Genomic DNA, 27,034 nt, shown 5'->3' with positions numbered 1-27,034 from the left:
TAAAAGAAATTACATGATATACTTCTTCTACTGTTCCAAACCTACTGATTATCACAACCTACAGTTATAATAGCATTCCCTTTCACCTGCAAAAAGATAATCAGGGGTTTCCAGTTTTTCAAAATGTCTCTAGTAATTTTTTCCTAATCAGAACAGTTAATTTGTGAGTTTCAGTCAAGTCATTCAGTTTAAGAAGCCTGTCTTCATTTGTTGGCATCACTGTATCTTTGTCCTTGTGCATACAGCACTCTTGCTGCAGTGGTCATATTTCTCAATAAGCTTCCATATTTCTTTCCCAATGTATTACCCATCAGCTCCAAAAGAAGGTAAGTTTGTAACTAGTTATTTCTGAGTCCTGTGCAAGTGCTACTGAAATTCCTGTCTGTGGAGTTTATCAGGCAAAGGAAACTGGAAGTATAATCCAATGTCAATCTGAATGCAATCATGGGGTTTAACATTATTGCGTGATAGACCACCACATGCAATTTCGGGTAATGTGAAGTCATTCCAAACGCAATCCTGGGGTTTCACGTTATTGTGTGAGAGGTGATCACATGCAATTTCGAGCAATGGCATGCTATTTTCAGGCAATGGGAAGTCAGTTCGAATGCAATTCAAATTCACATAAATTTGCTGAACTAGCAAATTCACGTGAATGCGTTCTGACCCCACTTTCTTTTCATTTGAAATTAAGAGAAATTCCTCTCGTGTGATAAACTCCCGTGTCCCACTCAGCCTTCTGAAGGTGTTGTATTACCTCCAACCGTGAAAGAGAAAACAGCTTCTTTGCACTCAGCTGCATGAGCAACACCTTGAGTTCAGTTACATCGATTCCAGCTTAATTTACTTTCAAGAAAATGTACTCAGGATGACTGCCTAAAGCAACTTCTAACGACTTTTAAATTGGTCACTCTGGTTAAATGTGTTATAAGTTGTTATTTGGCATGACATTGATGATTGGCTAGGAAGTGAGTTCACACATCCCTGTTTTCTAAACTATGGAGGGAATAGCTAAGGGCCAAGATGACTTTAAGAGCATTTCCCTAGTATATAGCTATGATTTAAAATGGAAGCCTAAGATTTTATGCATGGCAGTGATTTTGTGTGTGTGTGTGTGTGGGGGGGAGTGAAGTAAGCTGTAGGTGCAGAAGCTGAGTCTGTTTGCGTGTACCATTGCCTCTTGATTTTTTTTGAATGAAAAAAGCATGTTAGGAAAAATCTCCTCTTTGTTCAAATGGTTTGACATGGCACATTTGCAGTGGCAAAGGGGAAGAACAACCTTATCATCAGACAATGTGATGTGCTTGTCTCAGACAGCAGATGCTGGTGTGGGCAGGGAAGTGAGAGACAAATACATGTCTTCCTTGTGCCCACTAAAGTGGCCAGAATCTGTCACATGAAGTGGGAGTACTGAAGAACATTCAACTGCCAATCCTATCAGCTTCTGTAGGTGGACAGGGGAAGGGACCCCAGAAAACTGTCTTGAACCAGTCAGTGTATTCTGTTGATTATGGCCATTTCCTCTCATTTGCCTGTGATTTTTTTTTAAAAATTCTCAGGTTTTACTCATAATTCAAATGGGCATATTTAACTGTGCCCAAGAGCCTAACCTTAGCAAATGCAAGTTGTGTTAAATTACATTTTCAATACATCATTCAAAGTTTGTTTGGCTCTGGAAATATCTGGAACTTAATATTTCTCCCGGAAATTATCTATCTCTAAACTTTGGATATAGCTGATGAGAAGATTCAGTCCTTCAAAAATTGGGCTGGCCTTCGTCTACATTTTGAATTTTTTCAGGACAGACGTCCTTCAGTGCCTGGTGTATTTTTTAAACAAACTGCTTTTGTTCTGTGAAGGAATACACCAAACTGTAATTCTGAACACAGCATCAAAATAGAACAAATGTGTAAGCTATGATACACTTTCTGAAGATACAGTTCTGGAAAGTAATAGGAGCTAGTGGCTTGAAACATCTCCATTTCTGTGAAGGGAAACTATTTCCTTACAGATTCCCACATCGTAAGTCAACTCATCAAATGAATACTGCTGTAAGACATACTTTCTTGTAATGAACTGAATAATCACATCTGTTACTCCAAGCATGAGAAAATTTAGGAAGTTATTTAAATTCCTCACATTGCTGTTGCTAGCACAATGTGCTTGCCTTTTATTAGCCTGCTTGTAAGAAAGAGCCTTGCATGTGTACGGACCCAGCATCTGTAAATATATACACAAACACCATCTGGATTTATTCAACCACATGTGTGTAAATGTGTACAAAAATACTATGTGACTGGCACATTACTGCCCAGTCCTAACCATGATTCCTAGGATGTAAATTCCCACTGACTAAAATGGGATTTATGATGTCCAAAGAAATGTGTTTAGGTTGCACTCAAACCATCCAGAGCACTCTTATGTTACATCAACTTAATATGACTTGTTACACACACACACACACACACTGCTGAATAAGGCTGTATGTTGCTAGTGTAAGTCTCTTATGGATGAAATCTGTGGCAAGATTTTGATCCAATGGGAGTATCATACTGGCAGAAGATGTGTGTGTGGGGGGGGGGGGGAAGGGAGGAAATGTTTGCCAGTTCCCTTTCCTTCCTGCAGTCCCCTCTGCTCCCTCACCAATTTGGGGAGCCCTCTGAAACAATGGGGCAGTTGGGTGCTGGGATTTATATAGGCCGAGGGCCCTCTCACATTGCACAACTACATTGCTATGTTTCCACTTGAGCAGCAATAGCAACATCCTGTGGAATCCTGGGATTCACAGTTTTGAAAGGAATATTTAATTTTCTCTACCAGAGAGCTCTTGTGCCACTATAAGTCCCAGGATCCCATGGTTGCAGCCATGCAGTTCAAGTGGAATCATAGCACTACAGGTTGAATCTCCCTTATCCAAAATGCGCAGGACTAGAAGTGTTTCAAATTTTGGACTTTTTTTAATTTTGAAATATTTTCATATACATGAGATAGCTTGGAGATGAGGTGGGCTCTGAACATGAAATTACACTACTAGTGTTTCATACATACATTGTACACATAGCTTGAAGGTAATTTTATACATAGTATTTTAAAAATAATTGTGTACAATAGTTGCAAATCACATGGGAAGGAGATTCATGATCCTGTATTAAACAGTCTGTAATCAGTCTGATGTCCTACAGACCAGTGTTTCTCATGCTATTTGATGTGTGGGACTGAAAATTATTTTTTTCCAGCATGACAGAGGCCTGTATTATGTTTGTGACCATTGGGAATAATTGTTTCTCCCCCCTCCCCGGAAAAGTGCCAGAGACCAATGACTTAGGGACTGCCCTGGTCCAGGTGCCACCATGTTGAGTAGCACTGATTCAGATATTTTAGACCAACTCTCTTCAGCCACACTCAGATGGACAATGGTAATGATTCAGGGAGTCTGGAGGGCACTGTGCTGTCTACTTCTGCACTGATACTTGGGTAGAAAATACAGCTAGTGGGCCCTTGTCATCACTGGGATTTGGTTCCAGGACATTTCGTCAATACCAAAATCTGTGGATGCTCAAATCCCATTAGATACAATGGCATAGTACAATGGTGTCCTTATATAAAATGGTAAAATTAAGCTTTCCTTTTCGGAATTTATATTTTTAAACAATATTTTCAAGCCATGGATTGTTGAATCCATGGATAAAGATGAGTGACTGTTCATTTACCTTTATGACTCTTCACAGAAGGGATGGGTATGGGTATAGTAAAACCAATTAATTGCTGGTTATGCAATACTAGTTCCATTAACCAGATTATGGAAAACAGCATTCACTGTGGAAGCGTTTACATCACCAAACTGTCCAGGTGATCTGTAAGACTGTAACTTCAATCAATGTTTTTCCCCCTTTCCACACAGTGATATAGGCATTGGGCACCAGAGGGCAGCCTTTTCCATGGCTGAATCCATAGCCTGGCTCTGCTGCTATTGTTATGTTTATGCAAATAGCCTTTGACATAATAGCTTTGAAACAGTCGAAAATTGGATTGTGCCTTGAGGCCAAACATTCAGACCACCACCTTGGCTATATTCATCTGCCAGAGTAAATTGGGTTCAGTGTAGGCTCCACGTGCTGTATTTCAGAGAGAGATTACAGGGTGGCAATAACTTTTGTCTAGGAAAGACAAACAGCAGGTTTTTGGCAGGAACACTGGAAACATTTAGCCTCCCACTATCTGAGAAGATATTGTGCTGGGAATTTCCTTTGACTTCCAAGGACACATTCTCAAGCTGGAATCTCAGTTTCCAGCTTTTGCTAGCATCTCAGTCAAATTAAAGCCCAAACCTCTGAAATAAATACCTAGTAAAGAACTGAAGCCATTGAAAGAGTAAATTTATTACTCATCATCAGAAGAAATCCATATATCTCTTTATATGCTAATGTCAGTAGAAGTTTTTTTTTAAAGGATAGCTGCTTTTCTAAGGATCTGCATTTTTAATTATTAGAGGTGCTGTAGGCTATATTTCAGAGGAAGGAACTGTCAAAACCACCCCTTGAGTATTCCTTGCCTAAAAAAACTTGATGAATTTCATGGGGTTGCCATAAGTCAACAGGCAACTCAAAGGCATATACATACACAGAGAGAAAATATGAATAGGAATATAAGAGTGGAATACTTTGCTAGGGTCATTCTTGAACGAAGTAATGAGTAATTTTATCAATTCTCTTCCTGATGTAAATTTGGGATTATTCTGTGCAAAGTGTGTACATGGATTTTTTGTGCAGAAAACACAAATATTATTTTATGCAGACACATTTTCTTTGCAGAAAATGCTGTTTCCTATGCAGAAAATACTGTTTTATGCACAAAAGCCCCATCTGTGAATTTTCAGCAGAATAAATCCCTACTCTTGCGGACATTTTATGAAACAATTTTCCAAATTTATTTGAAGACTTTCTCCATTCATATGGGAACAGGCCAATTGACACCACACAACTTGGCATAAAACTATTGTGTCATCAAAAGACGGGAAGAGAAACAGAGTTATGCAGGTTTGGCACAGCTTCAAGTAATTCCTAGGACATCATTTTGTTTTAATTCAGATCTGATTTTTATTTTATTTAGATCTGTTACAGAAAGTTTTTAAAGCATGGGCTGGTTTTTGTATTGTTTTAAAGTATTTTTAACATTTTATCTTTTTAACTGTGTTTTATTCTTTTAATATGTAACTTGTTTTAATATCGTAATAATTTAATTCTATGTTAATGTATTATTTTTGCATACTTTTAATTGTACTGTTTTTTAATGCTACGAACCACCCTGATTTCCAGTTTTGGGAAAAGGGTGAGATATAAATAAATGTAACAACAACAGCAGCAGCAGCAGCAATCAGCAGCACCACCACAACCCCATCCTATGGAATCCTGGGATTTATAGCTTACTGAAGGGTATTTAGAATTCTCTGTTACAGAGATCCTGTGCCTCACCAAGTTAAAAGACTTGGAATCTCATAGGATGTAGCCATGGAGGTTAAAGTGGAATCAGACTACTATAATTCTACAGTATACAGTAGATACAGCCCAAAGAAACTTATTCTCAAGGATCAGTTTAACATTTTACCTTTTCCCCAACAGGGAGCCTATGGTGGCTTACAACATAGCTAAAAACAAAATACGGCTAAAACCCAGCTATAAGAAAATATATATATAAAAATAAAATGAAAAACTTTCCTATTAAAAACAGACTGATCCTCTCCATAGTGTCTTTCCATAAGCAGATGAGGACTTTTTCTTTCAACAGGCCTTTGGAAACTGATGGGTAATGGAAAAGGGCTTTTAATAATGTGCTATATCATCTGCATTTGTTGATTTTTTTCCCTGGATACTTTCTCAGATGACTTTTAATTCTTTTCATACTTTATTTATTTCTGTTCTTTCCTGCCTGTTAGGGAAGGAGCCAGCATGGTTTACTAGTTCAAGTGCTGGAATAGGACTCTAGGAAGACAGGGTTTGAATCCCCTTTCAGCCCCGGAAACCCACTGGGAGATCTTGGCCAGTCAAACTCTCTTAGCCAAACAGGAAGGCTATGACAAAAGTTCTTCTGGATACATCTTACCAAGAAAATGCTAGGAATGGGTTGCCACAATGACAAATGTTTTGGTGATGTGAATCTGCATCTGCTTTAATTTCTGTAAGACACCTTGGGTCTGAGAAAACTAGGAAAAGGTGATGTATCATCAGTATCCCGTTCCTTCTTCTCTTTCTCCCCCTCCTCTTTCTCCTCCCTCCCTCTGTCCACATCTCACCTTAATCTAAATCCTAATCTGATTGCTGTATCATGGGATCATAAAGCATGCTTTCCCTGACACATGAAAACAGCCTAGTCACAGTGTGCTGAAACAGAGAAATGGGCACCCTGTGCATTTCTTATACATCACAATCACCCCACATGCTATGCAATAGCAAATATGTTTGTCATCACATGTAGATATGACAGGGAACATACATCAAATATTTTAAAAAGTTAAAATATATTTAAAAGATTAAAACACATGAAAACTAGGTGCACGGGTGATCTGAAACTAATCAGGCCCCAAAGGCTTTTAATGAAGCCATATTTTACTTGGCACCAAAATCCAATGCCATTTCAAGGGGAGTATGTACTACTAGTAGGGTGCCCAGTTGAGAAGTCTCGCTCCTGCATCTTCCCTTCAATATGGGACCTAAAATGGCTTATATTGTAAACACATTAGCTCTTAAACAGTGTATAATATAAAAAGGAAAAAACATAAAAAGGCAATATTAAATAGACAATTAGTTTAATATTAATTTAAAAGGATTTCAAAACATGTGGTACCTGGCAACTCTAGCTCCCAAATGTTTGTAATTAGGGTGGCTACATGAAAGAGGACAAGGGCTTCTGCACCTTAAATAGTTGTTTAGAATAAAGATTTTTAGTAGGTGTAGCTTTTCATGTAAGCTTCACCTGTCACCTGCTGAAATTCCCTCTTCTACCCATCTATTCAAGGTGCAGAAGCCCTGTTTTCTTTTTCATGATGTATTTGTACTTTTTACTTTTCCTGAGCTCCAGCCAAACCTTTCCCCCTGCCCCACAAAAAGCTGTAACAGGGGCTCTTATTCTGTGCCTCCCTCTCTCTGTCTCCCCATTTCCATTTTCTTCTCCCTTCTTTTTACAATTAATTAGCTAATAATTTTGCTTCTGATCTATTCCTCTTTTTCTTTTCTTTTTTAAAAAGCCAAATCCCTGCCTTAGATCTGGTCAGAACAAAGGTGGGAGGATTTATGTCTTAATTTTAGTTCATTACAGCAGAATATCCCCTCCTATCCTTCTACCTCCCTTTCCCTCCCTCCTCACCATCCTTTAGAGGATCAGTTATCGCTGTGCCCCTAAACTCCTCACTCTCACCAGGGGCACAGGATGAGCCGTCACTGCCCTTTATCTTCCGTTGCCTCATTAAGAGAAATGAACCTGAGTCTGAGAGAAGTGACACCAGGGAAATAAAAATGTAATCCCTTGGTGCCACCTATAATGAATTGTTATGAAAACCATGAAAATATCTGTCTGCGGATATTGTTCTTTGATTTGAAGTCGGTGTTGTAAGCAGTAATTTTTGTCATTAAAGCTGTTAATCTACTCGGTGCTCCTCATAAGTTTTTATGAAGAAAAACAGCCTTGCTGCCTACACGCTCATCTTCACAGGGAGCTTCTGAGCATGAGCAAGGGTGCATTTGAATAATTAGTTTTAATTATGGTGGAGGTTGCTGTCTGTTTCAGCTGCAAAGTTACGTTGTTGCTGGCGGCTTGTCCACAAGAGCATCACGCTGGGCTGACCGGGCCCACTTAGCTTGTCAGAATGTTCCCCCTTGCATGCCAGCTTTGTGTGCTTAATGTGGTGATGGGTGCAACCACACCACACTTTCTGAGGAAGCCAAGTAATGTTGGCAGTTCCTTGAGACAGAAATATCTGAAGAGGAGTTGTAAGCCTGGATGCTTTCCTGACAGGATTAAGATGAGAATACTGAAGAAAAGATCACTGCAGCTCCAGGAGAGCTAGAACATTCTCAAGTGTCATCCTTCACCTTCCTTGCCTTTTGGACAGCAAAAAGGAAGCATCTTTTCCGAAGATGCACAATCCACTTGGGAGACTCCTTACAACAGAATATTCTAAAGGCAGCTCTTAAAATAAAGAGTAAAATTGCATCCAGAAATGGAAGTGGAGGTCTGTTGGCTGTCATCAGCATGCCAGGTCAACATACAACACTCATTTTCAAAGAGAATATGCCTGATTAGAAGTCAGGATTCAAGGTCAGCCTGAAATATTTTGTTGACTGAGGCAAATGACAAGATGGTGCCTCTTGCATTCCATATACAAAACCTAATGGAATGACAGTTGAATCATATTTTAATCCTGGCAACAGGCTAGGGGCCTCTGCCACATTTGAGGGCAAAAGGCTACGTAGGGGGCATAGGACAGGCCATAGGGCACATACAACTCAAACTACTCCTCACCCTTCATCACCTATTAGCACTGGATCAGGGCTGCAGCAACTACATGCCACAGCGATCTCTCCTTTCTATGGTGCAAAAAGTAGCCGCAAAAAGTGGCTCCTTTTTGCACCCTGGAAAGAGCATCTTTTCTGCACTTCTTTGGTCTTGTGTCATGTACTGTAAATGCAGTGCCAGAGGAGTGTCGTCACACCCCGACTCCACCCCAGCCCAGCCTTTCTCGCTGGTCTGTATAGCCTTTCAGACACCTGCCTCAATCTGCCTAGCTATAAAGGCTGGATCCAGCAGGAATTAAAAGTAGGGACCACATCAAGAACTTGATTGATGGGCTATAATTGTACAAAGTAAAGAAATATCCACTTTAGTCCTCTACATTCTGTTTAAAGTCACTGGAATTCAGTACCAGGTGATCAGTTATGACTCTTGAGCTGACCAAATTCATGGGATAACACATTTTTTATCTAAGTAACCACTGGGTGCTACAAGCTGGTTAGGACTCAGTTACAGAATTACTCTTTACAAGTCTGGCTGATAAAAGCAGAGTCTAATTGCTTCTTCAATTTTATTGAACTTCAGAGAACTTCAGCGAAATAGAAAGGAAAGATTAAAGGATGTGTATTGACTATCATTAAGCTGGCCTTTGGGCACTTTGTCAAATCCCTCACAATTGGCCAAAGTCTGTCTGTGTTTAGATTCATAGTTTTGTGTTACACAGATACAAAAGTTCTTACTCGGAATTAGTGTGGTGCCAAATATTCACAACGTTCTTCTCTTGTTGCAAAATTTTCCATATTTGGGCTAAACTAGGTATAATAATCTTAAAAGAATTAGCAACAGCACTTAATAATAATAATAATAATAATAATAATAATAATAATAATAATAAAGTAAATAGCTGTGATGCATATGTGTATTTAATTACTCTTTTGACCCCTCAGGTCAATTTGTTCTGGTGCTAATGGGAGTTTTTCCTTCAAGGCAAACAATAGCAGAAGTTTGTCAAATATTTTTATTTAAAGAGGCATTTGATAATAAATTGGTTGTGCAGAAGAGTCTTTGTATGGGTGTATGTATGCTCCATTTTTTCTTGATATAGTGTTTTAAAAATGATTTTATACCTTTAAAATTAAGTTTTTTTGAAACACAATAGCTTGCTTTATTGTGTTTTAACTTTTTATTATCAGGTTTTAACTTTGTTATAAGTCACCTTAGATCTTATGTCCATCACCACCACCACTTTATTCATTTGTATTCCGCCTTTCTACTGATAATGGGACTCAAAGCTGCTAGCAACATATTTAAAACAATACTAATTAAAAACAATACAAAAGCATTAATAGTATAAATATACATTTTAAAAAGCACTTAAACAATTCATGGAGTTAATACATTAAACATTAAAAATATTAGAAGACATTAAAAGACTGTATATCAATCTTAAAAATAGAACTGCACAGCCTATCTAGGGAGGGAGTTCCAAAGCCTGGGAGCAGTGATGACAAGGCACTTTCCCTTGTTCCCACCAAATGAGCCTGAGAAGGTGGTGAGACAGAGAGGAGGCCCTCTCCAGTTGAGATATAGGTGCGTTACAGACCGTCCTTTTGGGGCGGCCTGTATGCGGCCCTTTTCCCGCCAGATCAGGGCCTCAGCTGCCACAGCGGCAGCCTCTGAGGCCCCGATCCGCCGCTTTCCAGGCCGCGGGGAAGTGGCAAAAGGCCACTTCCCCGTGGCCTGGAAAGGGGTGTCCTTGGGGCTTCATGCCCCAAGGATACCCGATGGCGGTGGGGACACACAGAAAGGGTCCGCTTGGCCCCTTTCTGCTTTGTGTCGCTGGCCCAGCCATCTGAAGGCTGCATCAGCGATGCAAAGCTGGAAAGAGCTCTGAAATGGAGCTCCTTCCAGCTACGTGGAAAGGGCGCCCCTGGTGCCCTCATGCAGCGCCGGACATCACTTCCGCGCCACCCTGTTTGGAGGCAGCATGGTGGTAACGTCCCCATGGTGGCGCCTATGTAGAATGGGCGCCGCCATTTTGTACATCCCCAGGATGTAGTAGGGTTAGGGCATCCAGAATGGATGCCCTTTCCTAACCCTAGTACGTCCTGGAGACGTACTTTACGCCCGTCTGTAACGGGCCTTAGTCCTTCAAATAATCTTGACCTAAGCTGTATAAAGCTTTGTAGGTCATCACCAGCACTTTGAATTGTGCCCAGACCAGCAGTCAATGAAGCTGTTGCAACAAGGAAATTGTATGATCCTTGTAGCCTGAATTCAGGAGTACCACCAAACTCCAAACTGTGTTTTCAGGGGGAGCTTAGCCTCATCTAATACAAGCTGACTCACTATTCCCAGATCTGTCTTTCAACTGAACAGAAGCACTTCTGTGTTGTCTGGATTAAGCTCGCATCCCACATCCAGTCCATCTCAGCTGCCAGGCATCGGTTTAGCACAGGAATAGCTTCATTGGTATTAGGAAGGAATGATAGGACTGGGTATGTGGTCACCTTCATCACCTGATCATTCCCACCATAGAAGGTGCCCCCCTTGTTTGTATTAGCGTCCAGAAAAGGCAGTGTTTTCCCCATCCTTTTTTGGATTTAGTATTTATATGCATACATTCACAGGTGAGCATTTCACCTCCGCCTTCTCTATGGGCTTCACTTTAGAGGTGCACAATTAGAACAAAAGCAAAACAAAGACTATTTGATCAAGCAAATATGCAAATATGCAAACTCTGCAGCTGCTGCAGTCATGTGACCAGACATAAAGTGATACAGCAAACACATGCACATGGTAGAAAATCCCCTTGCACCAATGTGGCTACATAATGGGAGTTTGGCATGGCTTTCCAAACAGATTTCAGTTTGAATTAAAACAGGTGTAGGAGGAAGGAAAGGGATCAAATCAGGGCAGGGATAGTACACAGTGAAGCTGGGATACAGTTCTCAGGGAGATTCAGCCCAGGTCACACTTGGAAAAATGTTTTTTACCAGTTTTGTTAGACTGGTAAAAAGTGTATCAAATGTGGTTTTTGCTTTGTGCAGGTGGGTGGGTGGGTGGGTGTTAGAGGGTAACTTGCTTTCTGAACTAGATGTATGTTCAAATGTCTAAAATCTCAGTAAGCATAGGGATAAATCCATTTTTAATCCCAACTAGAGTAGACCTGCTAAAACGAATGGCACTCACTTGTCACTATTTCTATATGTTCCCTTGATCTCTGCGGAGCTACTTTACTTGGGGCTAAAGTTAGACTTAGCCCATATTTCTCTCTCATTTTAAATAGTACTTTGATGCTGTGATCAGTGCCAGTTGGCTACAGTAGGGTCTTTACTCATCCCATAGCTATTTCCATAGGTATGATTCCAATTCCATAGGATTATGAATAAATTCTGAAAGAACAGAGCCAATTGGTATTTTCCAAGTACAGTGTGAGGCTTCAGTACAAATACTTGTTGGAGTGAGTAGTAGGTAGAGGCATGTGAGAGTGGGTGAATGCACCAGAATTGAAGGTACACAGGTGCAGGTTTAAATAAGTGGTATACTATGCAGGGCAGATTTCTCTGTCCTGCTCCTGAGTCATCTACGTACCAAACAACAAGCATGCACCAGGTGCTCCCTCCTCCTCCCCACTCCTCACATCCAGGAACACTGTTAAGTTATTTTATAGTGATTCCTCCAATGTGAGGACAAGATGACTGGTAAAAGAGAGGCTCTGAAGGCACCATTAACATGGTAGGTTGAGCCTGTTGACAATAAGTCAATGATTGTTTCTGACGTGACTCTTAAGAGTAGCAAAAGGACATCTGTAGGATGACTCATATTAATGGAAGAGAAGTATGTATGACTTGAGATTTAGGACAGACGTCAAGTTCAGAAAGGGGTAGTGTAAGGAAGATCATTTTGATCATCGAAGTAGCAGGAGACAACTTGTCAGATTGATGTTAAGTCCTTCCTTTTTATTGTTTTGGCAGTTCAGTTGGCAAAGGAAGCAACAGCAGAGGAAAAAAGAGACATGCCTAGCAGCCACCTCAGCCAAACATAAAAAGCTCTAGAATTGAATGACTCTCAGTGAAATGTGTCTAATATGTTCCCAAAACAGGTATGAAAGGAAGGGCAGTGGTGAACAAGTGGGTGGGAAAGACAATACTTGGTTATGAAGGGGCAGTTAACTGGGACCACACTGAATCTTTTAGGCTTCATCTCTCCCCCCCCCCCCCCCGCCCCATCCATAGTATAAATATTGCCAAACACAATAAATATGACCCCACTGCTGCTTTCATCTTTTCAGCCCTTCTACCTTTCATTGTTTGTGGAGAATTGCAGTGAAAGTAATTTTCAGGGGGTAGATTCATTAACTGAGCCCCGAAGTAAGAACAGTGCTATCTGCAGGGGTGGGGCATGTTGCTTTCTCTATGGAGAGTATCGCATTAGCTTCGCTGTTGGGATAGATCCAGGATGTAACTTTTCAAAGATGGATTTTATCACATTCATCCATTGTTGGGCAGTATGCAGCCCATATGTAACCCAGTCTTCTCTAGCAGCTTTTCAAAAATTGTATTTTCCCATTCTTGAAAAGATGCAGGACAAGCCTGCAGAAGCCTAGGTTGCATATGGGCTGCATACTGCAATGTGTGAATGCCTTAAGAACGTTACATCCTGGGTCTATCCTGGCAGCAAAGCTAATGCGACAATCTCCTATATTAGAGGAACTGAGAAGGGAATGGATGGTGAGCCCTAACAATGTTGCAGATCCAGAAGGATGGAACTTTCTGTCCTTAGAAGCATTTGTTATTTCCTTGTGAGATGTAGCAAGGGCAAAATGGTTTCTACAGAAATTTGGTTCAGGACTTTGTACATGAACAGATGTTAGAATATATAACATACCATCAAGGCCCATTTGGAGTTATGGTACAACACAAAAGTCAGTCTGTGCCAGCAAACAAAACTTGCTTGATTTTTGAAGTCAGCTCTGTGCATGAAGCCCTCTGTTTGCAGTGCTGTTCTCTCCCTCCTCTCTTTCTTTAAAAAAAAGGATGTCTGCATTCAGTGACACTATGTCTAGCACTCATCAAAGCAATTCTAATGAAAAAGCAATCTTCACAGTCCATCGTCCAGTTCACATGTCCTTTAGGATTTGCTAATATCACAATGACTCAAGCCATAATTCCAGAGCCTCGACTGTAGTGTTTTATGGCTGTGCTGACCCGGTGATGTCACACGGGCATCAGAGATGAGGTGTGGGGTTAGCAGCATGCCATCTCCTAGGAAACAGGAAAAGTTCCATGGGAGATGGGAGCAGATGGCTAGAAACCAGCAGCGGGGAGCTGGGAGGGGAAAGGAGCTGTCTAGGAGTTCTCAGGACTGAATTTCAGTGGCCCATAGAGGAAATGTGGCTTATTAGTTGGCTTGCCAAACTTTTAACCTGACCTCCCCCTTTACCCCAGACCAAATATATCCACATTCTCCTCAGTAGACAGGATGCAGTTGCCAGTAAGTTCTGACACTGCAGTGATCCATTGCATGGAAATATCAACAAATCTGGACAGGAAAGGCTATATTCTGTCAATGGCTAGGCAATCAAGAGTGCCTGAGTGAATGCCTTTCAACTGTGACTTCCCCTCACTTCTCCATCTTTCTTGAATCCTACAATCTCATCAAAATAACTTTTGGTTATTACTGCTCAATAGGGATTTGGATTATTGATCTGGAGATCTGTATATTGGTATGCTGATACCAGTCAAACTGAGCTAACTTTCATTTTGGTGGCTGATCTATACCCCTTTGGATATGTTGCCTTGCTTCTGTCCTTGCAAGCAGGCTTTGTGAAGGAAGCCCAATCAGCAGTTAATGGGAAACAAGCATGGGGCTTAATATTCCCCTACAGAGCCTTTGTTGTTCAAAAAAAGGTTTTGGTGGTTGTGGAAATTATTTTATATAACAACATTCTGGACAAATTTAAATTGCAACTTAATTTGCTTATCAAAACCAAACTGAAATAAGAAACACTGCTGTTGTTTTGTGCCTTCAAATACAGGTAGTTTCTGACTTATGGTGACCCTAAGACAAACCTATTGTATGGTTTTCTAGGTCTGAGAATGTGTGACTTACCCAAGGTCACCTAGTAGGTTTCCATGGCTGAAAAGGGAATTGAAACTCTGATCTCCAGAGTTGTAGCCCAGTGTTCAAGCCACTACATCATGCTAACTCTAATCTGAAACATAGGCCATTATCAGACGAGTGTGGAACTGGGGGTCTTCCGCACTGGGTGGTTCGAATTCACGTTATTTCGCACAATACCATCATACCAGCATTCGAATGGCCCAATCCGCACTCACGTTAAAGCGCGAGCTGCCGAACTGAATGCGTACTGGCTCCTCTTTTTGGAGCGTGTTGGCCAGTGCGCTGATAAGGGGATTGGCGATATCCTGGATTGGGGCTCTGTTCGATCTCAGTGCGAATGGGTCTGGTGTGACTACCCAGTCCTGAATTCCATCGCAAGACCCCCAGATTCCAGTTTTTACTTCCGGTGGGTCTTTCCTCTTCCCTGCCTGGAAGGGCAAGGCATTTCCTCCCCTCATCGGAGGGGAGGGGAGGGGGAGGAGGAAAGAGCCCTGGGCAGAAGGGAGCAAGGGAGGCATTCTTTAGGAACCTCTTTTCCCTGCATCCCCTGCCCAAAGCCCTCTGTCGCTGGGCATTCCTTCCCTTGCAGGAGGAAAAAATCAGGTCATGAACGGAGCTCATGTCAGGCAACCCCCCATTTTCAAATTCAAACAATTTTTTTGAGCGCAGATGCGCATGTTTAATATTCCTGAATGTATGTTTTATTTTTAACCATTTTTTTGAGCGCAGCTGCGCACGGTTTATATTCCAGAGGCAGATGGAGCCAGGCTTGCACTTGTGCAGCCGCTGAAACCCCTGTGCCTGGCTCTTTAAAAAGGGAGGACACTTCCCCCGATGCCCTGCAAACGTCACCATGACGATAGCTTGATTGGCAGCGGCCAATCTACAGAATGCATTCGATTTCTGTCAAAATGCATTCGATTTCAATTTGTAGTGGGCACTTGCTAACGGAGCGATTGACAGCCGCTGGAACTGCTCCTCCCCCCCCCCCCCGAATACATACTCACACACTCACACCACACACACACGTAGAACCGGGCATTGCTAATTTGTTGCAAGGAGGTCATTGTAACATAAAAGCAAGCAGGAAGTAGAGAGGAAACCGTAATGGGCACGTTGTATCGCGATTGTTAATGTGCATGAGCTGGCTCTCCAGCTGTTTACGGGCTGTCATGACGGACCTCCCCTTTCACCCCGGAAGCGTTTAAGGTCGCAACCCATGCAGGGCACCACTGAGCATGTGCGAGGCGGCCGATACGAATCGGCCAATCCTCATGTTGAGCTCCGGTGTGACAAAACATTCTGCACTGAATGCACTTCGCGCGAATGCAGATTGGCCAATTTGAATCATGCCAATGCGGAGGGACTCCCAGGTATGATGGTATTGTGCGAAATAACGTGAATTCGAATCGCCCAGTGCAGAAGACCCCCAGTTCCACACTCATCTGATAAGGGCTATACCTACTGAGAAGTAAAGTGCTGTTGATTTTATTCAGAGTAAACATGTTTAGGATAGCACTACACAGGTTCTTTCACTGTTTCTAAAAAATGGGCTCTTACACGATCCAGTCCTGGAGTGAAAGCATCTCATTGCTTTAGTGTAGAATACAATGTATGGAAATGTATGTTTCACTGATCACAGAGGTGCAAAGGATATGAAGGAAGGACCTCAATGGAAAGAAAAACAGCACAGCCCAAAATATGTCAACTAAGATATATGGACATCATGCCATTTAGGGATTTCTAGGTCAAAACCATCCCCTTGAATTGTTTTTGAAAGAGGCTACAGGCAGCTAGAGTAGATGTTAGAGTAGAAAAAAAAACCCTTGTATGAGGTCATTGCTAGCAACATGATTTAACAGCTATTAAAAAGATGGGTATGAGGTTCAAGAAGACAGTCATTTCCCTGCTTAGAAACCTTTTTACTTAAAAGGCAGGAAGAGAAATAAATACATAAAAAGAAAAGAAATCCAAAAGTAATTTTCTTGTCCTCCTCTGGAGTTCCAGATGTAGAAGAATCCTATTTGGACAGAACCTGTCCTTTGTCCTAGGAGTTTTGTGACAAGCCATGATAAATAACATGTTAAATATAGACCCAGGTAATTTGTTGGAAATAAAAGCAACCTTGACTTACTGAAGGCATGTGAAGAAAAATGATGTGCTTTGTAGGAATTTTGTGGTCAGAAGGAGCTCTGCATAAAAAACTCCTCCAAATATTTTACTGAGAAATTTCTAGTGGAGATGATAAAACTCTTCTCTTAGGACAAATGAGAGCATGTAAGTTCAGTGGTAAAGGTAACTATGGGCCAAGATGTCTCAAGGTAACATCTCACAGACTTCTGCTGTGGATTTGATGTGGTCTTAGCTTATCACAAGCAGCATGGACACAAACACATTGGCCTCCCTAATGGGGTTGTTAAAAGGTGATTGAGTAAACACAGGCTCTTCCAGAAAATAATATTATTCTACAATTTTTTTGCTTCAAACATTTTATGAGCTTGTGTTGTGTCCAGATGGAATCTTTATTTTTTTTTACCCTCCCCTTTCCCCATCTTCTTACTTAACAGAAAGCATCCATTAATTCGTATCTGTTTTGTCATGAATTTTAAACACAATTTTCTAAGCTGTTTTTAAAATGCATTTATGTGCACTTAATTATACCCCACTGCTTTATTTTAATATGGTTTGCTCCTACTTTCCAATAAGGAGTGCTCACAATTTTGCATATAGGTGTATAAGGTGTGCATAACCGTTGGGGTGTTTTGGTTGATTTTGTTGTTGTTGTGATGTCGTTGTTTTGCCTTATGGTTTTTTAACTGTAATAAAGGCTTGTTGAAGCCTCCATCTGGATGGAATCTACACCAGAAACTCCTGGTACACTTGAAACTGCAACCCTAAGCACACGTCAGAGACTCAGCTGTGTTTCTCTGTAATATCAGTATTCAAAAGGATCTTGTAGCATCTTTGATACTGTGTGAAAAAATGTAGCATAAGCTTTCAAATACTTGGTCCCCAGATACAAACTCCTAAGCACAGTTGGTCAAGAGTAGAGTGGGAATTACTTCTAAGAGTAATGTAGTTTAGTGATTTGGGTTTTGGGCTCTGAAGACTAGAGTTCAATTTCTGACTTTGTGATGAAAGCCACTTTGAATCCCAATTTTTGGAAAAAAACCAGGGTACAAATAAATATAACTACTACTACTACCCACCTTGGGCAAGACACATGCCCTCAGCCTCTGAACAAATCTTGCCAACCCCTCCCCCCAACCCCCCCCAACCCCATGATAGATTTGCCTTTGGAGTCATTGTAAGTTGTAAATGACTTGAAGGCACACAACAACAAAACTTGCAAAACAAAAAGAATGAGCACAGATGATTTAAAGCAGATGCTGAAGACATTGTAATTTTTCATATCTTGTCTCATTCTGCAATCAACAGATCAGAAGAAGGCTAGGGGTGCATCTACGGTGTAGAAATATGCAGTTTATTCTTATTTTTCTTTATTAACATTTTATTACAAGTTTCTTTAAAAAGATAGGACAATACAACATATAACAGCCGGCAGATTGACACCACTTTAAGTGTTGAAGCTCCATCGTATGGAATCCTGGGCTCTGTAGTTTTACAAGACCTGTAGCCTTCTTTCTCAAAGAGTACTTATGCCCAACCAATCTACAAATCCCAGAATTTTGTACGATGGAGTCATGGTAGTTAAAGTGGTGTCAAATTGCCTTATTTCTACAGTGTAAATGCACCCTACGATTCAGAAAGGGAGATATGAAGGAATTAGACAAAATCTTGAAATTAAAAATACATCATTGAATGGTCCATGGAATTATGGAGATTATCACCAATTCTCCACTGGGATACATGCAGATTGTAACCATAACAGACAGATCTTATCATATAGTCCCATCCCATTCTTCAAAAGTTGTGAGAGAAACCCAGATTGGACACAGGCTGCCTACTGCCCAGCCATGGGGCTGTCTGATAAGATCTCTCTGTTACGGTTACAACGTACACCTATCCTGGTGGGACTTGGCAGTGCAATAATCTCCTGTATTTCCTATTATGGTTGTGGAAGCTGGACAGTGAAGAAGGCTGATAGGAAGAAAATAAACTCATTTGAAATGGGATGCCGGAGAAGAATTTTGCAGATACTTTGGACTACTAGAAAGACAAATAAATGGGTCCTAGAGCAATTCAAGCCTGGACTTTTCCTAGAAGCCAAGATGATTAAACTGAGGCTGCTGTACTTTGACCATATCATGAGAAGACAGGGCTCATTAGAAAGGACAATAATGCTTGGTAAGGTGGAAGGGAGTAGGAGAAACGGCAGACCACATTACAGGAGGATTGATTCAATCAACTAAGTCACAGCTCTGAGTTTGCAAGATCTTGATGCCATGGCGCCTTGGAGGTCTCTCATTCATAGGGTTGCCATGAGTTGAAGTTGACTTGAAGGCAGTTAACAACAAACTTGTCCACAATTGCACGGTTTACATGCTTTACAAACAGTAACAGAGCAATTCTATTCATGTCTACTCATAAGCTTATCCTTTGTAAAAATGCCTTGGGTACAATTTTGGAGGAAGGCAGCACATAAAACAAACAAACAAGAAAATTCAAGTGAGTTTAGTGGGGCCTGATGGGTTGCAGTCTTAGTGTTATAATTACAGTTGTAAGGATGAATGCCATTAATGATCACTTTGAGGTTCAAGAATTGATTAATTCAACTTTGAGAAATAATTGTGGACCAAAATATTTTCATCCACAGGCAAAATAGGCAAACATTTTTCTCAATATGACTCTTTTCTCTTGTCTTTGCTCACATTCCAAATGGAAACCTGGACATCTGTTATTAAAATATACATCTGGGAATTAGTACAATATTTGTAACCTTGGACTTTTTCAGACTACAAAGTTATAGTACCTTTCTTTAACTTTAAGTACCATAGGTGTGTCATCTGCAGGTTATAGTTAGTGAGGCACTAGAGCTCTCTGGCTGAGAATTCTAAATACTCCTGCCTAAACTGGAAATCCCTGGATTCCATAGGATGGAGCCATGGTAGTTTGAGAGGAATAGTGTAGTACTATAATTGTGTAATCTGAAGAAGCCCCTTGTTGAATACTAATGACAAACTGAACATAATGCTGAGCCATCATTTTGTGCCAGCTATAGGAATGAGTCTGTGTGCCTCAGATCCTTACACTTTCTCCCTCTCCTGTTGTGGCAGTGAGGAGGCAACTGGAGGCATTTCCTTCTGTTTCAAATTCACCATGGCTCATTGTTACATTCAAATTGTTGAAATCATGGTTTGATTGAACAAGCCTATTTCAAATAGTGTTTTATAATCCTGATTTGTTTGTGTCATGAACTACCTGGAGGACTCGTTGGAAGACTGAAGCCAGGAAGCCAGGCTTTAGCTGGGAGACTCAGCATCAAAGCTGGAATTCAAACCTGAGCCTATGCTCTCAGCTGATGGCCCTATGGTACCTCTGCACATGGAGTCTGAATCTGTGTTTTCTTTAGAGAATATATCTGCCCTGGAAGAATAGGGAACAAAGACAGGTACAGTCCAGCCTTCAGTTCTGAAACAGAGAGAGAGAGGGAAGGAGGGAGATGGAATTTCAGGAGGGAATATGGTTAAGTGCAACTGTGGAGAAGGGGTCACCTTCAGCAGAGAATGGCAGTGCCCTAATTTAGCCACATCAAAATCTGTGGGAGAGGCAGCACACAATGGCTGATATAAAAAGATCAATTTCTTGCAAACAGTTGCTGAGCCTCAAGGCATGTTCTCCCCTTCTGTAACCTCTGCCTCTCAGCTATGCTAAATCTCATCTGACCTCCTGGACCTTCAGCTTTTCCAAATTTCCTGGATTCTGTTTTCCCTATTCCTTTGTCTGAAATACAACCTAAGACCCTGCTGTGGCTATCAGCTTGCTCATTGACAGTTCTTTCTCACCTGTTCCTCCAGCTGATGAGACCCACATGAAATCTCAAGGAACACTTTTGACTAGCCCTCAGCATTACTGCTTGGTAACTGGTGTTTATTTAAGGGATTTCATTGGCCAGAAGGAACATTTACAACATAAAACAGGACAGTTTGGATAGTTAAACTAACCATGTTAAGAAAGAATGACAATTCATAGATTGTTGAAAATGGAAGCAAATACAGCTGTGGGATAAGCAGAGGAAAGATGGGAAAGAACTCTAGTTTCTTATTCAGTCCAGAGGTATATCAATTATTTGAATAGTGGCCTTGTCTTCTCCATCTTTTGTAATTTAGGCTGTATCTCACTATTTGTATAGGGAGCGCTAAACCTTCTTGTCCAACCTAGAGAATGCTAGGAATGCCTAAATCCTTAATGGGATTTAAGCACATAATTAAGAGTTTAATTCCCTACAGGATTGCACATTTTGTGATTAGTCTACAATCTGTCTGGAGTGCCTGGAAATATTTGCATTGATAACCAAATTCACGTTCCCTACTGCTGCATAATAGGTATCTTTTTATATTCTGCCTGATTAAATACCAACCCTTTAGCAAATTGAGCACTATGTCAACTGCTTGTTTATCTGGCACTTTTTCCTAATTTGCTGTAAATCTTGAGTACATTTAACCTCGCTACAGCCTTGTGAGGGAGAAAGCTACTATTTACAAGAACATGAGATGCTGAGAGGGGGAAGAGGATGAGGTTGAGAAAAAGTGACTTTCCCATGCCCTCATGATGAATCCATCTGTCTGTCTGCTATTTGTGGCAGCTATAATGTGAGTGCCATAGGAGTATGTACTTACAATAATGTTTGTGGCCTTGTGGCTTGGTACCACAGAACTTGGAACAAGTACTTTCTCAACTAAGCTCCTACATTCCTACAATGCATGGCTGGGGGATTTGGGGAATTGTACCAGCGTGATGTAGAGAGCTAGTATGGTATAGTGGTTTGAGTGTTGGATTAGGACTCTGGGAGACCGGGATTCAAATCTCTACTCAGCCATAGGTAACCTGGGTAGGTCACACTATCTCAGCCTCAGAGGAAGGCAATGGGAAACACTCTTTGAACAAATCTTGTCAAGAAGATCGAGTGATTGGTTCACCTTAGGTCATTGTTGGGTCTTGAAGTCATACAACAACATTTTGGAAAAGTAACTTTCCCAAGCTCTGATTGTACAAAGATGCTCTTTGTCAGTACAGACGTTAATATATACAATGGCTATGAACTTCATTATCATGGCAAGCCTCCTATGGACCACTGACTTTGCAAGCTTCAGAGCAAATCATGCTTGCCAGGAAAGATCCAGTCCTTATTAATCTGGCTGTACTTGATAACATTTAAGGTAAGCAGATACATGCATGCAATTCTGGTGCAGATATCATCAATGAGAAGCCAGCCAACAGCAGAGGTGGAAGAGAAATCAAACTCAGCCAGATCCCAAAGCAATCTGTTTTTATTATTGAGACAATTTGTAGAAATCCAAAGTATTGTTGGACTGGAATTCCCATGAGGTCTAGCAAGCAATGCCATGGCTGTGGGAAGAAGGAGTTGCAGCTTCATGATATTGTAAGCTATTTTGAGTGGAAAACATGGGATATTATCATTTAAATAAATAAATAAATAAATAAAGAACTTTCCAAACATACTATTATTGGTGTCCTGCCTGCCTGATCACAGCAAAAGTGAGATCAACAATATTATATCAAGGTGTCACATATTGTAACTTGTGCCAGTCTCAAGATTTAAACATTAGTAAGAACTCCTTGCAAGGAAATCTTACCTTACCTTATGTTTGTTTGTTTGTTTATTTGCTACTTCCTAAAAAGAGATTAATCAGCATCAGACTCTTTACAAAGAATATTATTGCCATTGATTATGTATCTGAAGTAAATCTATTTTCATCGCAGATTGCAAAAGTCAGTTTTGGTGGAACTACAACTATGCTGATTTACAGATTTTTGGAATTATTGTCCTAAAAAAGGTACTCTTTATACAATAATAGTTATAATATAGAACAAAAGCTTTCCTTACAAAGCCAAGGTGAACAAATGTCATAACCACAAATGAGAACAAGGCACTGCAAACTGTAGGACATTCAAGAAAAAATGTAGGGCACTATAAAATAAAAGCTAAAAACACTAATAAAATATAAATTCATTTCATATGGTTTATTTACAGCTACATTGCAGCCAAGGCAGAGGGCAGCCAGTTTAAGTGGCCAGGAGAGCTATTGCTGTGGTCCAAACCACATCCTCCAGCATCCCCCCCCCATATATTTATGGCTTTTTCTAGGACAGTGCAAGAGATCTTGGAGCACCTAAATGCAGCATCTTCAGTCAATTTAGGTTTGTCTACTGAACTTTTATATGGTATGCCATCTCAGTGGCTGTTAATATGATGGCGCTTAACAGTGGATTCTGTTACTTGAGCTTTCACATTCCCTGGAAATAAGTTGTGAGTTAATGGGTTGCGCAATCCTACATATGTTTACTCAGAGATAGGTTCTTTTGGGGTCATGCTGGCGGGTTACAGACCGTCATAAGGGAAGTCCTTAGGACGTCCCATTTTGAAAAAGGGGCATCTCTTCCAGACGCCCCTAACCCTATCACGGACAGAGTCTGTGACAAATGGCGGCGGTTGTTCCACACAGCCGCCGCCATATTGACGTAGTGGACACTGTGCGTCCGCACGTCGCGCCCCAGAAGTGATGCCGCAAGTGTGCAACTAGCGCCTCGCGGCGTCTTTTCTGGGGCCCAGGAAGGAGCACGATTTCTGCGCTCCTTCCTCAGAGTGTCTGGGAGCTGCGCGGTTTAAAGGCTGCGGTTCCCGGATGCTGCAAGCGGAGGCGGAGCCAGACCGCCGCTTCTCAGCAGTGTGTAACCCACCATAGTCTTCTAAGCAGTTCATAGAGGATTGCATCAGTAACCTTTTCCTATCAACTCTTTTCTATGCCGTGTGTGTGTGTGTGTGTGTGTGTGTGTACCTTTAAGTCACCTGTGGGTGTCAGGCCTCCCGGAGGTGCATGGATGCTGGCACTGGGGCCCGCCAAGCAGGATTAGAGAAGGAAAGAATGGAGGAGGAGCCTTCTTTCGGGCAGCACCACCAGGCCAAGCTGCCCTGTCTGTGTCCTCTCTAACCCCAACTGGGCAGCCTGGCCCACTTCCATTGCACAGCAGCAGTGGCAGGAGGAGGAGAAGGAAGTGATGGAGATGGTGCCGCTAGGCTTTTCCTTCCTTTCTCATTCTCCAGCCACTCTGCCTCTTGGCCCGCATGAGGTTGCTGCTGTTCTAGAGACTAGGACATGAAGCAATGGATGCAAACTACAGGAAAAAATATCCCATCTCAAAATTAGAAAGAATGTCCTGAAAGTAACAGTTATTCAATAGTGGAACACACTCCCTTGGAGGGTGGTGGAGTTTCTTTCTTTGGAGGTTTTCAAACAGAGGTTGGACGGCCATCTGTCAGGGGTGCTTTTATTGTGTTTCTTTGGCAGGGATTGGACTTGATGGTCCTTGAGGTTTCTTCCAGCTCTATGATTCTAGGTGCAAATGGGCTCCTTTCCACTGCCCCAGTCAAGCACAGCAGCCTGGCCTGATCTGCTACCTTTCTTTTTCTCTTGTCACTTCCTTGCCTCGCCAACCTCAGAAGCACCCCCTCACATGTGGTTTCCAGCCAAGCCTTTGCTGTCACTGCTACCCCACCTTCATCCTGCTGCATCCCTTCTCTCCATCCTGTTTCATCTCTTTCCTTCCCTCCTGGGCTCAGCTGTATTGGGATGTGGCTTGGAGTGACTAAGAATCCCGGCAGAAAGGAATGGCAGAGGAAGACACTTGTTTGGTTGAGCCTCCTCTTCTCACTCTCAAAATGGAGGACATTTGGCAATTTTTCCTGAACCATCAGACAGAAGATTAAAATGCTGGATATGTCCAGGAAAAGGAGGACATCTGGTCACCCTACTACAAGGCAGTATTTCATTGTCAGGCTTTTAGGCCTCAAACAGGCCTATGGATTTAGTTTGCAAATCAACTGCAAGAAGCCAAATTAAAGTTAAACTTTTCCCTTCATATTCACAAGAGGATTGATATAATCTATCCATCATTTTAATGTGCTATCAAAGGCAATTGTCAGATGCTCAAGCTATGCCTGTTATAGCAAGTCCCAGATATCCAGCATATAGGAAGAAATAACTTGAGCAGAACAGTGTGAGATGAGAGGGTCTCATTGTTCCTGCCAGCATAATGTGTCATGTGGGAAAAGCTGGATGAACAAGAACAGGACTTTTTTCACATTCTACAGTCACAATACTGTGATACCACTTTAACAACTATGGTTACATCCTATGGAATCCTGGAGTGTGTTGTTTAAGGAGGCACTAGAGCTCTCTAGCTGCTAATTCTCTCTATCTTTCTCTGTGTGTGTGTCTGAGTGTATGCCTATATATCTGCTTTCAAGTCTCCTTTCAATTTATGCTGACCCCATGAATTTCATAGGTTTTCCTGGACAAGGAATACTCAGAAGTGGTTTACTAATTCCTTCCTCTGAAATATAGTCTGCATCACTGGGTATTCCTTTGCAGTATCCCATCCAAACCCTCCCTAAACTGCAAATTCCAATATTCCATAGGATGTTGTCATGCCAATTTAAGTATAAGAATAGAGCTTTAATTGTGTAGTGTGAACAGGCCCCAGAGGTCATTATGTCAAAGTACTCTGTGGCCTTCAGATGCTGTTGGACCATAACAACCATAATCTCAGTGTGAATAAATTGCCTTTCTGGATTGCAGCTCCTGGAATCACCATACTGCCTGGGAGATTTTGGGAGCTGTAGTCCAAAGAAAACAAAAGTAATCTCCCCAAAGCTCTGGGTACTTTTACAGCATGCCTGCACGGGTCTACTTAAAGACTCAGTGGAAGTTTAAGGTGACAAACTTCTCAGCACTGCTAGCCCTATGTGTGCCACTATTTCAAGGCTGTTTCATTCCATGCAAACAACTTCCTCTCAGTTTCTGCTTAATAGCAACAGCTGTGGTGGCTGTAGGTTAAAAGCAAAAAACATTAAGGTGCATCTTTTGGCTGGGCCTCAGAGCAGAATAGTAAATGCAAGACTTTCTTATGCCTTTGCAAATTTTACCCTTAGCACCTACTCATTAACTTGGAAATTTGGAGTTGATTAAGAAGAGCCCCCCCCCCCCCAGCTTGCCCCATCCTACATTCTCAGAGTAGGGAGTAACAACAAAAGGTAGTATCAGAATTGAAATTATTTCATAGCCATTAAAAAGCAGTCCAAATAAAAACTCTTCAGTATTCTTGGGTTTAGCAAACATTTGGGGGAGGGGAGTTTCAGAGCCATAGGGCCATGTTAATTTGATACTGCACATCAGCAATATTAGAGGTTTGTGTGTGTTTGTGTGTGTAGCAATCAATATTGGACATTATTTCAAAGGAAGAAGCTGAAATGATGTCATCTGATGGCAGAAAGATATCCATTCATATTAGACAGTTACTGGGGTGTCACAGTTGGCATTGGGCAGTATTAGCTGGGATGCAACACTATTTGGTAAATTTTATGCTTATCACATTCATTGATGTGAATTTCATGTACAAAGTAACACAGATAAAGATTGTAGTATACAAAATCTAAAGTTCTTTTAGATTTAAAAATTATAGATATTTTCAAGAATAGTTTGGCTCACACAATCAGTCAGTCAATCAATCTATCAATCAAAGCACAGGATTCAAGGCAGTGCTGGGGAAAATGATGAAAGTGTAACCCAAGGGCCACATATGATCTCAAATCCATTTTGAACCCCCCAAGCCCTAGAGTACCCCCCTTTTTTCATCAGGAAGTGACCCTTCTGATTAATTTCTGGGTCACTTCCTGATGAAAAATGGCTTCCCCTGGAACTAAAATGGCTCTGGGGACAAAAAAAGTGGCAAATTATCCCAGGGTCACTTGAGAGGATAGGCACTGAGGAGTATATCAGGGCATTTTTTGAGATTTTGTTTTTAGTGAGTGGGGAGCAGCAAGAATCAATCTGGTGGGCCAGTTTGACCCCAAATTTGGCAAGCCAGTTTGACTGACTAGTGCCCTGACAGTTGCCCACCCTGGTGTTATAAGGTTGTGATTAGGGGTTCTTGAATTAACAATAAAAATATCAAAATTTAGGAGTTTGTTCAATTTCTTAGGTGCCATCTTGGAAGAAGAGAGAAATGGAGATCTATGGCATCAGTGAGAGGAGTGATGCTGTACGCTTTTTGGCAGCTGTTTGGTCCTCTTTTACTTCCAGACAGAAATGTGAGGGCGTGTTACTAGGCAGGGCCAAATCCAGGCTCTCTTGGGCCCTGGACTAGAGTGAGCCTTTCTACTATTTCCCCACCTCTGTACTCAATTGCATATCAGTTGTACACC

Source organism: Sceloporus undulatus, chromosome 2 (genome assembly GCF_019175285.1).
Source record: "Sceloporus undulatus isolate JIND9_A2432 ecotype Alabama chromosome 2, SceUnd_v1.1, whole genome shotgun sequence".
Classification (NCBI taxonomy): domain Eukaryota; kingdom Metazoa; phylum Chordata; class Lepidosauria; order Squamata; family Phrynosomatidae; genus Sceloporus; species Sceloporus undulatus.
This window is presented reverse-complemented; position numbering follows the sequence as displayed.